The sequence below is a fragment of the Pinus tabuliformis genome, chromosome J, assembly GCF_031772625.1.
Source record: "Pinus tabuliformis cultivar Carrire ecotype Pingquan chromosome J, CPIR1, whole genome shotgun sequence".
Taxonomy (NCBI): domain Eukaryota; kingdom Viridiplantae; phylum Streptophyta; class Pinopsida; order Pinales; family Pinaceae; genus Pinus; species Pinus tabuliformis.
The window spans coordinates 1043059431-1043073315 of NC_142295.1; the positions used below are offsets into that span (position 1 = coordinate 1043059431).

The window sequence follows — 13885 nt, forward strand, 5'->3', positions numbered from 1 at the left end:
GTTTTTAACCACCTGAAGTTCATTGTTCTAGTACATATGTATGGTGGTGACTTTTTTTCTAAGATTGTTGGGACAATAGATGATATTGATACAATGCCGGTTGATAGCAAAGACCATAGCAAGGCCCCTGGATTAATGATTGTGGGGTTTTAGGTTGTTCTTCATAGTTACCAACATAATATAGAGGCATCTTCAAATCTTAAAATGTATGGAAAGTATCCTATTGTCATTGAATACTACCCATCTAGGCAAGGACCTTACCAAGTTGTAAAGGAAGGATGTCTAATTTCTTTCTCTTATGAAGTTTCCTTATGAAGAGTAATGTCATATGGAAATCAAGAATGGATTCATACTTGAATATGTAAGGATCCCAAGTAAATTCGTCTTCAATTATCAAGTTTATGATGGTAATTTCTTTCCGCTTGTGATTTTCCTTCAAATAGTAAGGTGCGACCTAACCTCTTATGAGGAACTCAACAAGGAAGATCAAATGAATGAAGAACTATCAGGATGGAAACTTATTGTGGGTGATGTTTTCAAGTCCCCTGCTCACTTAGAGATTTTGTACATTGTGGTGGTTGCTGTAGTGCCAATATTGGGTATGGTAGTAGTGACTATTTTGTCTACTACCTTTTCTTTAATTTCTCCAACATCTTGACGAATTCTCATTACTGGAATGCTTTTTTTGCCTTGTTCTTGGACTTTCAGCAGGTTATGTTGCTATAAGAATGTGGAGAATTGTTGAAAGGGGGGATCACAAAGTCTAGAAACCGATCTCATGGCATGTTGTGTTCCTTTTCCTAGGAATTTATTTCTTAATTATCACAATTCTTAGCTTCCTTCCGTCGGGATGTCAAAGCACTAGGCTATACCAATCTCTTTATTTATCATTATTTTGGCCCTTTGGTTTTGTGTTTCAGTACCTCTGATTCTTTTGGGTGGGTTTTTTGGAGTTGAGGCACCACATACTAAATTTCATGTGCTTACCAATCAATTTCTGAGAGAGATTCCACCCCAGAAGTATCCTTCTTGGTTGCTTGTTCTTGGTGCAAGAACACTTCCTTTCAACACTCTTTTCATTGAGCTCTTCTTCATCATATCAAGGATATGTTTGGGACATTTTTAGTATGTTTTTGCTTCTCTTTATTGTGTTGATTCTCCTTGTAGTTATATATGTTGAGGTTTATCTAGTTCTAACTTACTTGCACCAATGTGTGGAAGATTGGAAGTGGTGGTGGAGAAAAATTCTTGCTTCTGGCTCTATGTAAATTTATATTTTTCTCTATTCATTAAACTATCTAGTGTTTTATTTGGGCAACCTTAGTGGTAGTGTGTCCATTATTTTTTCTTAATTTTATACTCTGCTTATGGTCTTTGCCATGATGCTCATCAAAGGAACCATTGGACTCCTTCCCCTTCTAGTTTGTGCATTTATTGTTCTCTTCAATTAATCTATATTGATGTTCAAAGTGTAGTAGTGGTTAGTGCGCATCAAGCCAGGGGAATGTTTTTTAGTGTATGTAATATGTTGTCGTCTTGAAGCCTCTGACGTGTCTACAATAGGTTTAGGTGCATTATGAAACCTAGAATACCAGTTCTATGCTTCTGATAGAAAGGTTCAAAATATGAATGATTTGATAACAATTTTGTAAGGAAATATAATGTCATCATTCCAAGTAGTTCCTTAAAAATAGAAAAAATACAAAAAAGACAAATAAAAAAACTAACTAAAAATTTAGGTCACTATAACTACCAGTACATGAATTGCATGCACTCATAACAAAAGAATTTTAAATTTTAAATTAACTATCTATTTTTACTATAATTTTTCAATTAAATCTTTCATTAACAGAAATAAACCTAATTAGAAGACATGTAGAGTCATTGGTGGAAAAAAAATAAAACAAACCTAAGTACTTCATTCTTACCACATATATGTCAAACACAAACACAAACATGAGCACTACAAAGATACAATATAGAAAACATCCGGGTTCTCAATATACCATCTACATTTAAATACTACTACATTTTCGCGCAACCACACCAAACTCCTCCAGATGAAAGAGAATTTTTATAACTTTTTTAGACTAGGAAATTCCCAACATAAATAAGAAATAATAAAACATTCATAACCTTTGAGACAAATACATGTAACTGGAGTTTTTTATTTATTACCCTCTAAATTTATTTATAATTTTAACATTGGAAAGGATTAATAAAAACTAGTGTATAGAAAAGAAACATATAATGAAGTATCAAAAAGATAGAAAAAAATTGAAAACAACGACATAATAAATAGACAATAAGTATTTCCATCACTTATAGTTCCAATGTGTTTGCACAAATATTGTATAGTTCCTAAATACACTAGCAACAACAAACAATAATCTACAATTCCTTGTAGCTTGGGTTATTGCATGTCCTTTCACTGTTCAGTACTGTTAGTGCTGATAGTAAAAAAATCCCTGCGAGATAGAATTCTTTTAGCACCTAAATTTCTCACATTTTTTTGTTACATTAATGCAATATTGATATGGTTGAAATCCCATATTAAGTAATATCACTTAGTTGTTCTTAGACAATAAGAGTGCAAAAGAAATATATTACATGATCTAGAAATGAGAAGATGTGTAAACTCCATTGTCCCGTAAAATTTAATGAATTAAGGATCTAATTGTATCAATACCATTATCAATCGAACTTTTGCATATGACCTATGGTTAGGAATTTCTACACCCATTGTTTCCATATTAAATCGATCTCAAGAAGATTTAAATATTTTGTTTTAATAGTTATGAAACAATTGTACTCACTATTTAAGATTATATAATTTAAAATGTATAACTATCATGGTTAATGGAAAAAACTTAATTTAAATTTGAAAAAGTAAAAGAGAAAATAATGTAAATCTATAATAGAGAGAATAGGTAGTGATGTCAAATTTTTTGTCAATGTACAGGTGAAACTTGGAGTCAAAAACATGTAAATCATAACTACCATGTATTCCTTGATTATTCTTCCATTTGTCTCATTGGATGAGAATAATAAGTCTAATATGGAAAAGAAAATTGGTTTGCTATGTGGGTGGTTATTATTTTCCTTTCAATCAATAAGAACTTTTATGTGCAAATATGGTGCACAAATTACACAAATTTTTTTTATGTTAGTAATTAAAACCAAAATACATCCCACATATATGGTGCTTATGAGATCCAACATATTCCAAACTAGGATATTATTGTTGAGACAATATCTCAACAACCTAATCTAACCAAAAAAACCCAATGTACCAGTGTTCTATTGTAAGTGTTAATTATTAATACTTACATTACCAAATTAACATTACAAATATGAATACAAGAATAAAAAATTATAGTTAATATATAATTAACATATGTTTGATATGGTCTTCATTAGAAATTCTACCAAGTTTGAAATATCATGAACCATAGTCTTTCTCCACCACAATCATTGAGGTTCCCACTTGACTCATTTAAGATACATCTGTCTCTGACCATTGTTCACATAATTATATAATCAACAAAATTAAGATACACGTCTCTTCTGGGCTTCCACAAGAAAATGTTTCAAGTAATTGAACCAGTATATGGACCTATAACCATGTGTATGATATTTCACTTTTGGATGGCCATTAGTTTCTAGGAAGGAAGTATCCAAGAATTTTCTCATACAACTTGACTTTTCTAACACACAAGGATCTCATACTATAACCAATAGTTGTTTTTCCAGGGTTTTTGAGCCCTAAAATCACTACAATGTAATAGTGTATAAACACAATCAAACTAGTGATGTGTTTAAGGGTTTCTGAGTGCCAAGCGCTACTAATTTGAATTATGAAATACTATTCATTGATTGGTTTTGAACCATACAAACTGCATTTAACGTTATGTAAAGATAATTTGTAATGATGCTCTGAGAGGATGTCGATTCACATCAACATGACCTTGTTAAGAAAAACATATAACTCATTATCTTGGAACACTATAGGTCACATTAGTCTATTTAATAGTTGTGCTAGTCTTTGTGGTTATACATCATATTTTAATGACTAAAAAGAAAATTCCAATTTCTAGGGCCTATTTTCCAATGAAGATGAAAGGAATATAATTAACACATTGGCTGTAGCTTTGAGTCAAAATCTAGTCACCTAGACAACTGAATACATTTCAAAATAGGTCCAAGACATGTTGGGCATATAGGAATTGATTAAACTATAAAGCTTAGAGGACAATCTCTGTAATATCCTGGTAGTATAGACTACCGCGAGCGTAAGATATTCATGAGATGTGGTATTCACTTTATGCCTGTTGTCCACATGAAACATGGAAGATGAGGTGTTCACAGAAAATGAGAATCAACAACCTTTCCACAATGTAATCTGACTTGATTGTAGCCATTCCTTTTCAGTCTATTAGTAGAAATATTCCCACTCCTCTTACCATGAATGTTACTTATTACTATCACTTTCTCCATGGTTATTCCATTTCGTCCACCCAGCTCACTTGCTTGTTCTTGGTATATTGTAACTCACATATTGATTTGATGCTAAGATACCCGAATCCAACTAAGTAGGAAGCATGAAATCAAATGATGCATTGGATTATTTATTACAGGTGATTCTTTCATTGCATATTAATCTTTTTGCATTAGCTATGCCAAAGTTCAAGGTCAATCACATTAATAGTTGTACATCGACTTCAATAGGTCCACAAGCTCATGACAATTCAAAAGAGAAAAAAATACTTCACACGAATGAACACAACAAATTAAAAAATGCTCTATACCAATCTATTTATAGGGTTATAAAATTTAAGGTTATCTTACATCTTCCTAGCCCCTCGTGAAGGAGTTAAGACAATGCAAGCTTTGATACCAAATAAGATTTTGAGGGCCAGACATAAGGCAAAGGTTACACAAAAAGATTGTATATTACTGATCAAAACCAAAATATATCTCATATATATAATGTTTATGAGACAAAACAAATCTGAAACCAGTAAATTATTATTGAGAAATGAATGGAACAACCTGATCTAACCAATAAACCCAATCTATATTATTTTTATTATAAGCTTTAATTCTTAGACAACTATCACCACAAAATGTTTTATCACAAATAGTACCGATTAAATAATTGACTCATTTATTTCCCCTTATCTATTCAATTTCACATTATTCCCATAAACATGGTGTCCAAGTTCAAAAAATACTTGAAATTTTGCATTCTGTTTTCCTTTATAAAGCACATTTTACCAATGTGCATGTATTATTGATTGGTGCACCTTTTTTACTAGTTGATGTGGTACTTTCATGTTGACTTGAAGATGTAAAACCTATAAAAGACTAACGCCCATACATCAATAACGTCCATGAATCCCACAATTGGAATGTGAGGTTATGGTTGAAAATGCTCATTACTAGTCATCTTCATGCAAGCATTTGAAAACCAGAATGTAATGTCGGTGAGTTATTGAAAAAACCCTTCATTTTTTATAGGATGCTATCTTTATCTCAACAACTCACGATAAAATTACCTACTTGTAGGAAAGTTAGAATGCCAAGCTTGGAAAGAGAAGTAAAAGTCTTTATTGGGATATAGATTTTATTTTTTTACCCAATAGTAAAAATAATGAGCATGGATGCGTTGGAATTACGTGAAAACTGATGTGGGAAGACTGACACTTGTTATTCCTTCCTTGAGAGTTCTGGAGCAGCTTGAAACAAATTTAAATGACGTACAAGCATTACACATTAAACACTATATATTCGTTGATAACAGCTTGGGAACGGTTCTATTTGGGGGTTTTGTGTTTGCATGAGAGGTGTTTTCATCCATCCACTTATATCTTCTTCCAATTCTGTGTCCGATCATCTCTAAATTCTATTAGTTGTGATTTAATTTTTATGCTAGTGATATGATACAATTAGATTTATAGATTATAGCTAAAACATGTATATAAGTTTGGCATGTAAAACTCTACGGTGAAATTGCATTCATTATATATATATATATATATATATATGAAACACCATAATTAATTTTAAACCATGTAATTTCAAAATCCATGTTTAACTTATTTATTAAACAGATAGAGATGTTTCCATCAATTATACCCAACCATATGAATTGTAAGGAGAACTATCAATATCTCTATTAAGATATTTGAATTTTCTATCACATAATTTCAATATAGATTAATAGTTGTTTATCTTTCTTTATCCTTTAATTTAATTAAATACTGCCCCACATTCTTGAATAGAATTTATGAACGCTAGTTTCAAAATCTCATTTTACATGAAGGAATACCTCTTACTTCTCTATGAAGAGGTCAATCATGCACATACATCGTCTACCAGGCTTTCTTGCGAACCTGAAGAGCTGCAGTTATTGTTAGTAATCACAACTAACCACATGAATAACATAACAATCTCTTGAAATGGTGAACATCATTCACCAAATTCTTTGGAATAAACCAACGTTTAATGACAAAAAAGGCAAAAGGAAAAGAAGGAAATATACACATTTTACTATTTATAATAAAATAAATACAATTATTACTCCTTTGTTTCTCTGCAAATATCCCCACATTTCTTGGCATGTAGAATCTCATGGAAATTGTTCACATAATGTTTCCCTTTGCTCCGGCTCTGAGAGTGGCTTCCGAGAAACATTAAAAATGTCCCGTTTCTCTGCAAATATCCCCACACTTCTTGGCATGTAGAATCTCATGGAAATTTTTCACATAATGTTTCCCTTTGCTCCGGCTCTGAGAGTCGCTTCCTAGAAACATTAAAAATGTCCCGTTGGTTGCACGCGATAATGGGAACAAAGTCACTGATGTCACAATGTTTATAATAAGTATACCATTTCACTCTCCTAAAATGAAATGGGGACAAATTCACTGATCTCACAATTTTTCTAATAAGATACCATTTCACTCTCCTAAAACGAAATTGGAGAAAGTCACTGATCTCACAATTTTTCTAATAAGGATAGCATTTCACTCTCCTAAAATGAATGGGAAGAAAGTCACTGATCTCACAATTTTTCTAATAAGGATAGCATTTCACTCTCCTAAAATGAAATGGCGAATCCTTGATATGGATTCATTTAATATATGTATGGAAAGGATATAGAAAATCAAAGGAAACGTGAAATTGAGGGTTAAAACTTAACATTAGTTTAGCATATCTATGATTTAGTTGTGGCACTGAAGCATATGTTATACAATGCAGTCGTATTAGGTAAAGGCTTACGTGCTTAGCCAACGTCTAGAATTCCACAAGCGTTGTGCCAGATCCACTTATTACTTACCTGGTGTCTTTTATTCTCCGGAGGAAAAAATTATCTAAAAAACTACCTTCTTTTCCTTCTACCTATATTCTTTGTTGCTGCGTCATGCCTCCACCACATTTCGGGTGAACCAGACTTACTCTCTTGTTCAACTTTGTTGATTTCGAAGATTTTTTGGTTCAGACCCCTTGTCTTGATCTTTGGATCAAACTGATGCATTGAAAAAAATAGCTCATGCTCCAAAATTGAACCATTTAGGCTTTGGGGAGAAGAAATTTCTTAGTAATCTTATGTTTAAATATATGATATTGTGCTGCAATAAAACATATGAATAATAGTTTTTTATGGGCAATAAATCTATTTTGGTAGCATACCTAACAACTTTCATATGAGAGGGGCCAAAAGTGTGTGCTATTAAATAAGTTGGTTTTTGTGTGTTTTTTTTTAACTTTTGTTTTTAGGTTTATTAAAGGAACTGCTACTAAACAGTCCACAAAGATTCTACTTGATCAATTTTTCCATGCAATATGCTTCTCCCAATTCTCACATAAAGGTTGTGCTTCTTAATGTGTGAGGCCTGGTGTCTAGACTTACCTATAGACTTCCTGAATTATGTAGTGTTAACAATTCTCACATAAAGGTTGTGCTTCATAATGTGTGAAGCTTGGTATCTAGACTTAATTATGTAGTGTTAGCAATTCTCACATAAAGGTTGTGCTTCCTAATGTGTGAAGCCTGGTGTCTAGACTTAATTATGTAGTGTTAGCATAGTTATCAGAATCATTGAACTGGAAAACCCCTCACACCAAGAACTCGTTAGAACCATATGGAAACTGAAAAAATAAAAATATAAGGGCAAACAAACACGTGAGCCAGACACACATAAAATATTCAAATTTGAAACAAAAACATATTTAATCATTTACATCCATAGGAATCCAAAACATTTATACACAAATAATCAAAACTTTTCATTTATATAGCATGTAAGGGCGCACATAACAAAAATAGCATTGTGGTAAATCCATCTCTAAATCAAGTTTACATCAGCGAAAGAGCTTCACATGGCCTTTAACATCCAAAAAAATTACGCTACAGAAAATACATATATATCACCAAAATAATTGCCTATATTGGGATATTTGTCATCAATATCACCCTTTAAACATTAAAATAAGCTACAAAACTCATAGCATGCCAAGTCAAGATTTTGTTTGTGTGATATGTACTTGTTTTTAGTAGGGTCATGATAGAGGAGTTAAAAAACCAATAGGACTAACATCAAGGTACATATAGGTTTTGGTTCTCTTGATTAAATACTAGGTCCATATCATTGTACATAAAAAAATCCAAGGTAGCATTCCAATCCTTCGAATTCTAAAATCCTAGAAAATTGTTAAGTTTTCTAAATTTTGAGTGAGATCTAAAATTTTACTTTCTTGATATGAAATCTAATGATGTCAAAATCACTCTAGAACATCCTAAGCCAATTCATGGTAATGTTAAAAATTTAAATAAAAGGATGGAAATGAACAATAAAACAGAATGCCACTTTTACTTTAATAATTTAACATTACCATGAAATGCATAGCAATAATAAGACCATATGCTTCCATATTAACCTCCTAATTTGAACTAGTACCCAGCTATGACCAAAAAAAAAAAGCCCCACTTCTTGTGTTCTACGTGGTTTTAATGTACCAAACCGAACAAAAATGGTTCATGTCACAATTTCGAATTGATTTATGAGGAAAAAATGGTTTGGTCCTTATAACATTGAGGATGAGCGGAATGCCGCTTACATTTTCAAGAATTTCGAGTAGAGACCCATAGATCATTTAGCTTAGACATTAGGGAAAATGGTGTTATTAGTAATCTAGATTAGACATTAAAGCAAATGGTCTTATGCCACTTGCATGAAAGGTCCCCTTTCTTGTCTTTGGATATGATGCACTTGGCTAGAACTGATAATATTGTTTTCTAGATCAAGAAAAAGGGGTGCATATGTCGTTGGCAAGGTCATCCAGGTGACCATGGTAACAAAATCTTGTTAAAGTATATAAATTATTTTAGTGGTGATCTATATTTAAAGTTCATATGAACAAGTTAATGTTATAATACTGAAAATTAGTACATTTAATATGTTTAGTGCTTCTTATACCACTCGACATAAAAAATTATCGATGGCAATGAAAGAATGTAAATATAATGGTTTATACAAAATTTATTTAGTAACATGAACCAATTTTATATTCAATGGATAAGTATAGCTATAAATAATAATGGATGGGTGTGAAAGTGCTAAACCTAAGTGATTTCAAAATATGAAGACAAATGAGTGTGTTGGAGATATTAATTTTTAATTCTCGTGTAACTAATATGTATGTTATATTACTCGTCATAGTATGTATTGATTAGTGTAATCTCTATGTGAACTAATATGTATGTTATATTACTCGTCATAGAATGTATTGATTATTCTAATATCTATGTTAGATGTTTTTTAATAAGGTTGTTAATTAATTTCCAGTTTTACGCAAATCTCAACCAACTAAATAACATAAGGAAGATGATATATGATATTGTGTGAATAATTTTGTGTATGTTAATATTATTTTATAATTAACAAAAGTATGAATTATAGATATGACCCTTCCTCTTTTCTTCCCTATTTTACAAAATATTTTCTAAAATATTTTCTAAATGAGTAATCACATAGCATAGGAAGATAATATACCATATTGTTTTAACAATTTTTTTTTTTATAGATATCCTCCTCCCTCCTTTCCTTCTTATTTTACAAAATATTTTCCAAAATAGTAATTGCAAGTTGGTAGAAAAAGAGAGACTATATATAAGAGATCAACAACTACGAGAAAAGACTAGTTGAAATATGGGTGGAAATCACGAAATTTATATTTATATTTTCCATTTTCAAGAAGTTATAAGTTGTTGATGAAGACATCTCAATCACTCTATGTTGTGTTCATGGCTTTTCCTAACATTTTGGGTGATCACTTTACCAATCTTGAAGCTTAATTACTGATGTAAAGTGTGCTAGATCTAAATATGTAAAGTGTGCTAGATCTAAATATATATAGGACGATGTTAAAATATAACTGTTAGAGGAGGTAAAAATATAACGGTTAGGGAAAGTAAGAATGATGAAACATTTGTTTAAAATTGACTTTAATTAAAGACTAAAAAAACAGAGAATAAGTTATTAAATAAAGAATTGAATAAATTGAGTTGATTAAAATATTAGAAAAGAGAATTTAATGATTTATTAAATTTTCAAATTTTCAAATTTTAAAAGATTGAATAGTTTTATTTTAAATTATTTTAAAAAGGAAATTAAAATAAATTAATTGGTCAAGAAATTATATTGACCAAACATATTATTTTTTAATTATATTAATTATTTTTTATTAAAGAATATTATAAAGAGATAAATTTTGGACAAATTAAATTAATGAATAGTTGAATTTTGATCAACTAAAATCATTCCAGACCCCTATAATTTAGGGAGAACATATACATGAATTCAGAAAGACTTCCAACTTGAAATTCCTAAGCTAATTAAGTTAATTAATCTTAATTAACTATTTACAAGTTGCTATGAGAATAGAATTTAATTCTAAGTTTAATTCAATCATTAGTTGAAAATAGAGAACTTAATAGATAAAAGTAGAAGAATAAATTAAAATAATATTTTAAATAGAAGAGGGGTTGAGGAAAAGTGGGAGAAGCTAGGGTTTGGTCATCATCGACTTTGCCTGAAAAACCTGCAATCACTATAGTCTGAGAAACGACAGGAGCAAAGAGAGAAAGGACGCTACTAATAGTTGAAATGAGTGGTATGGCATGGGGGGAGATATCCCCTCTTATTGAAAAGCAGCTACAGGGGAAATGAGCCATCATGGCACATCTGGAGGCAAAGGAAACCGTGGGAAAGGGATACTAGTTTTGGGAGCTAAATGGCAAGTGGGCTTGGGAGGAAAATGCCTACCTAGAGAAACCAGGGAACCCTATTTTTGATACCCAACAACAAGATGGAGGACTCCAAAAGATATATTAATGACCATTCCCTGATATGTAATTTTATTAGGGCCTGGCCAACCAATAAGGAATAGATCAAATGGATCGAACAACTATGCCAACCAAAGGGGCATATAACCTCAAGATGGGGGAGAAAGGGTTCTTCTTTGTCATCTTTTCCAACATAGAAGACAAGGAGAAGGTTTTCCAATATGGGCCATATTTCTTCAACAATTCCAGCTTGTTTATGAGACACAGGAAGGAATGCCATAACCTAGACCAAGAAAAGATTCTTGTAGAACCCAGATGGGTACAACTATTCAACATACCAATGGACTTCTGGGCCTCGAAATCTTGGAAGGAATATGCAACTCGATCAGAACATTTTCAATGTGGAAGACTCAACAAGAAAAGGTAGGTACACCTCCTACACAGGAATCTGTGTACATGAATATCACTAAGCCGCTACTAGACTACATAGAGCTAGAATATCATGATGACATATGGCAACAACACCTTGACTATGAGAATATTCCATTCAAATGCAGGTTGTGTCATGAATATGGCCACCCATATCATGCTTTCCCATTAAATAACCTAGAAAACCAATCGACTGAGAAGGAGGCAGGAGAGCCAACGACAAGAGAGGATGGGGATGGATTCTAGGAGGTGCACAAAAGGAAAAGAAACAAAAAACCAATAGAGAACTAGACAACAAATCAAAATGAGAAAGAGCAGCACAACCATAACAAATTCACCACACTTCAGGTGGACGAAATGGGGGAGACAAGAATGGAGCATACCAAGGAGATGGAAAGCATGCAAATGAAGGAGGCTAAAGGAAATAAGGAAAAGAGACAATAAATAGTTGAAAACAAAACAGAGAAGAATACCATGCAGATGGTAGATCAAAACCTAATGGAGATCGACTCCCAAAAAGAAGATCTCAGGGTGGAAGAGAAAGTGATGAAACGATTACTACAAGAGTGGAGACATATGGACAAATTCTTTATCCCAAAATATCACAAACAACTCTACAAGCAAACCTTTCAGCAATACAAGATAAAACAAGGATCGACTATTATCTCACAGCGATAGCACCTAGGGTCCCATGGGAGACAAGTGTTAGCCTCACTCTCTTAAAAATCAATAATAAATCCAATTATTAAATTAAATAAATAAACTCATGAGAATTCCTCAAACTAAAGAGTCTAGTTTGGATGAGAGATTCTCTCCAACTGGCTCTCCTAAATCAGTGTGTAAGTTGAGAAATTGTCTCAACCAAGTGAGTCTAAGATAGAAGCACTCTCTTAAGACCACTTACTCATGTATTTAAATGTATTATTAAATTTTTTGAATAATGTAAATTAAATGAGCATGAGAGACCATGTGATGGCTCTCTACCTTTTATGCCAGTTTAATTTTTGTGTGTTAATTGACGTGCATATGGTTATATGGCTTTGTGATTCTTCTTCATGTGGTATCAGAGCCAGAGGGAAAATCTTCTTGCTGGTGCGAGCTAGTTTTGTGTGTTGTTTAGGAGTAGCAACTCCTGCGCAGTGCGATTGGCTGCCCACAAGGGCCACAAATCACTCTTTTGAACTATCCATGTTTGTCTCACCATCTTGGGCCTATGCATTGTTTCGTGTGTTTGTTAGAGCAGTCAAATATTAAATGGGACATGTTGCATGCCTTATCCATTGCCCATTGGTTGGACCTGTGTTCATAGTATGAAATTTGGGATATTACTCTATAACTGGGCCACATATTACTTTATCACATAGATGATATATCACTTCTAGAGGACTGATAAATGCATATATGTACCCATTGCTACTGCCTACCATTAGTCCCAAATTATGAAAAATTTAATTTCCATCATAACCTGAATTTATGGTAGCTATACGAGAACAAATTTATTGTTAGGAAACGGAAACAAGCTCCTCTAGTTTTGAAGCTAGCTTCTGGGTTGATTTTATGCATTATAAGGACGAGATTAACAAGTGTTCGATTACCAGAGGAAGTGTTTGTGCATATAACTCAAATTTATGGGTTCCTGTGATCATTGAAGGTCGTTTCGAGAGGCATTAGTTTCTCTGCTGGAATAGACTATGGGTTTGTGGACACAGAAACTAATGAGTATTTACTTTGTTCCAAGTCGAATTAATTGTGGATTGTTGGTCACAACCTTTCCCATCAAATATTAGAACTGTTGATGTATTTTATCACTGGAGACGCTACCGAGTAAGTCACATGGTCACTACTGGTGCATCTTGCTGGTCTGAATGTGTGGCATCACAAAAATAATTTGAATCGTAGCTTATTCCTGGGCAACATGTCACTAAATCTAAGTGCTAGAGTTTAATTTCAAGGGACCATGCTATATACCTCTACTGGCAACCGTCCAATATCAGATCTCAGAGATGGCAACATCTTCTTCAAAAATGGCTACTACAAATCAATAGAATATTGCACCTTTTCACTACTTCTTCGTGGGTTCTTGTTGAGCCACCTTAAAGCCTTCAGCAC

General features: G+C 32.6%; 1 pseudogene; it reads left to right on the forward strand.

Moving 5' to 3' along the window:
- The first annotated feature begins 204 nt into the window (after positions 1–204).
- LOC149230477 (transmembrane 9 superfamily member 11 pseudogene) lies at positions 205–1461 on the forward strand (annotated as a pseudogene).
- Positions 1462–13885: the final 12424 nt, after the last annotated feature.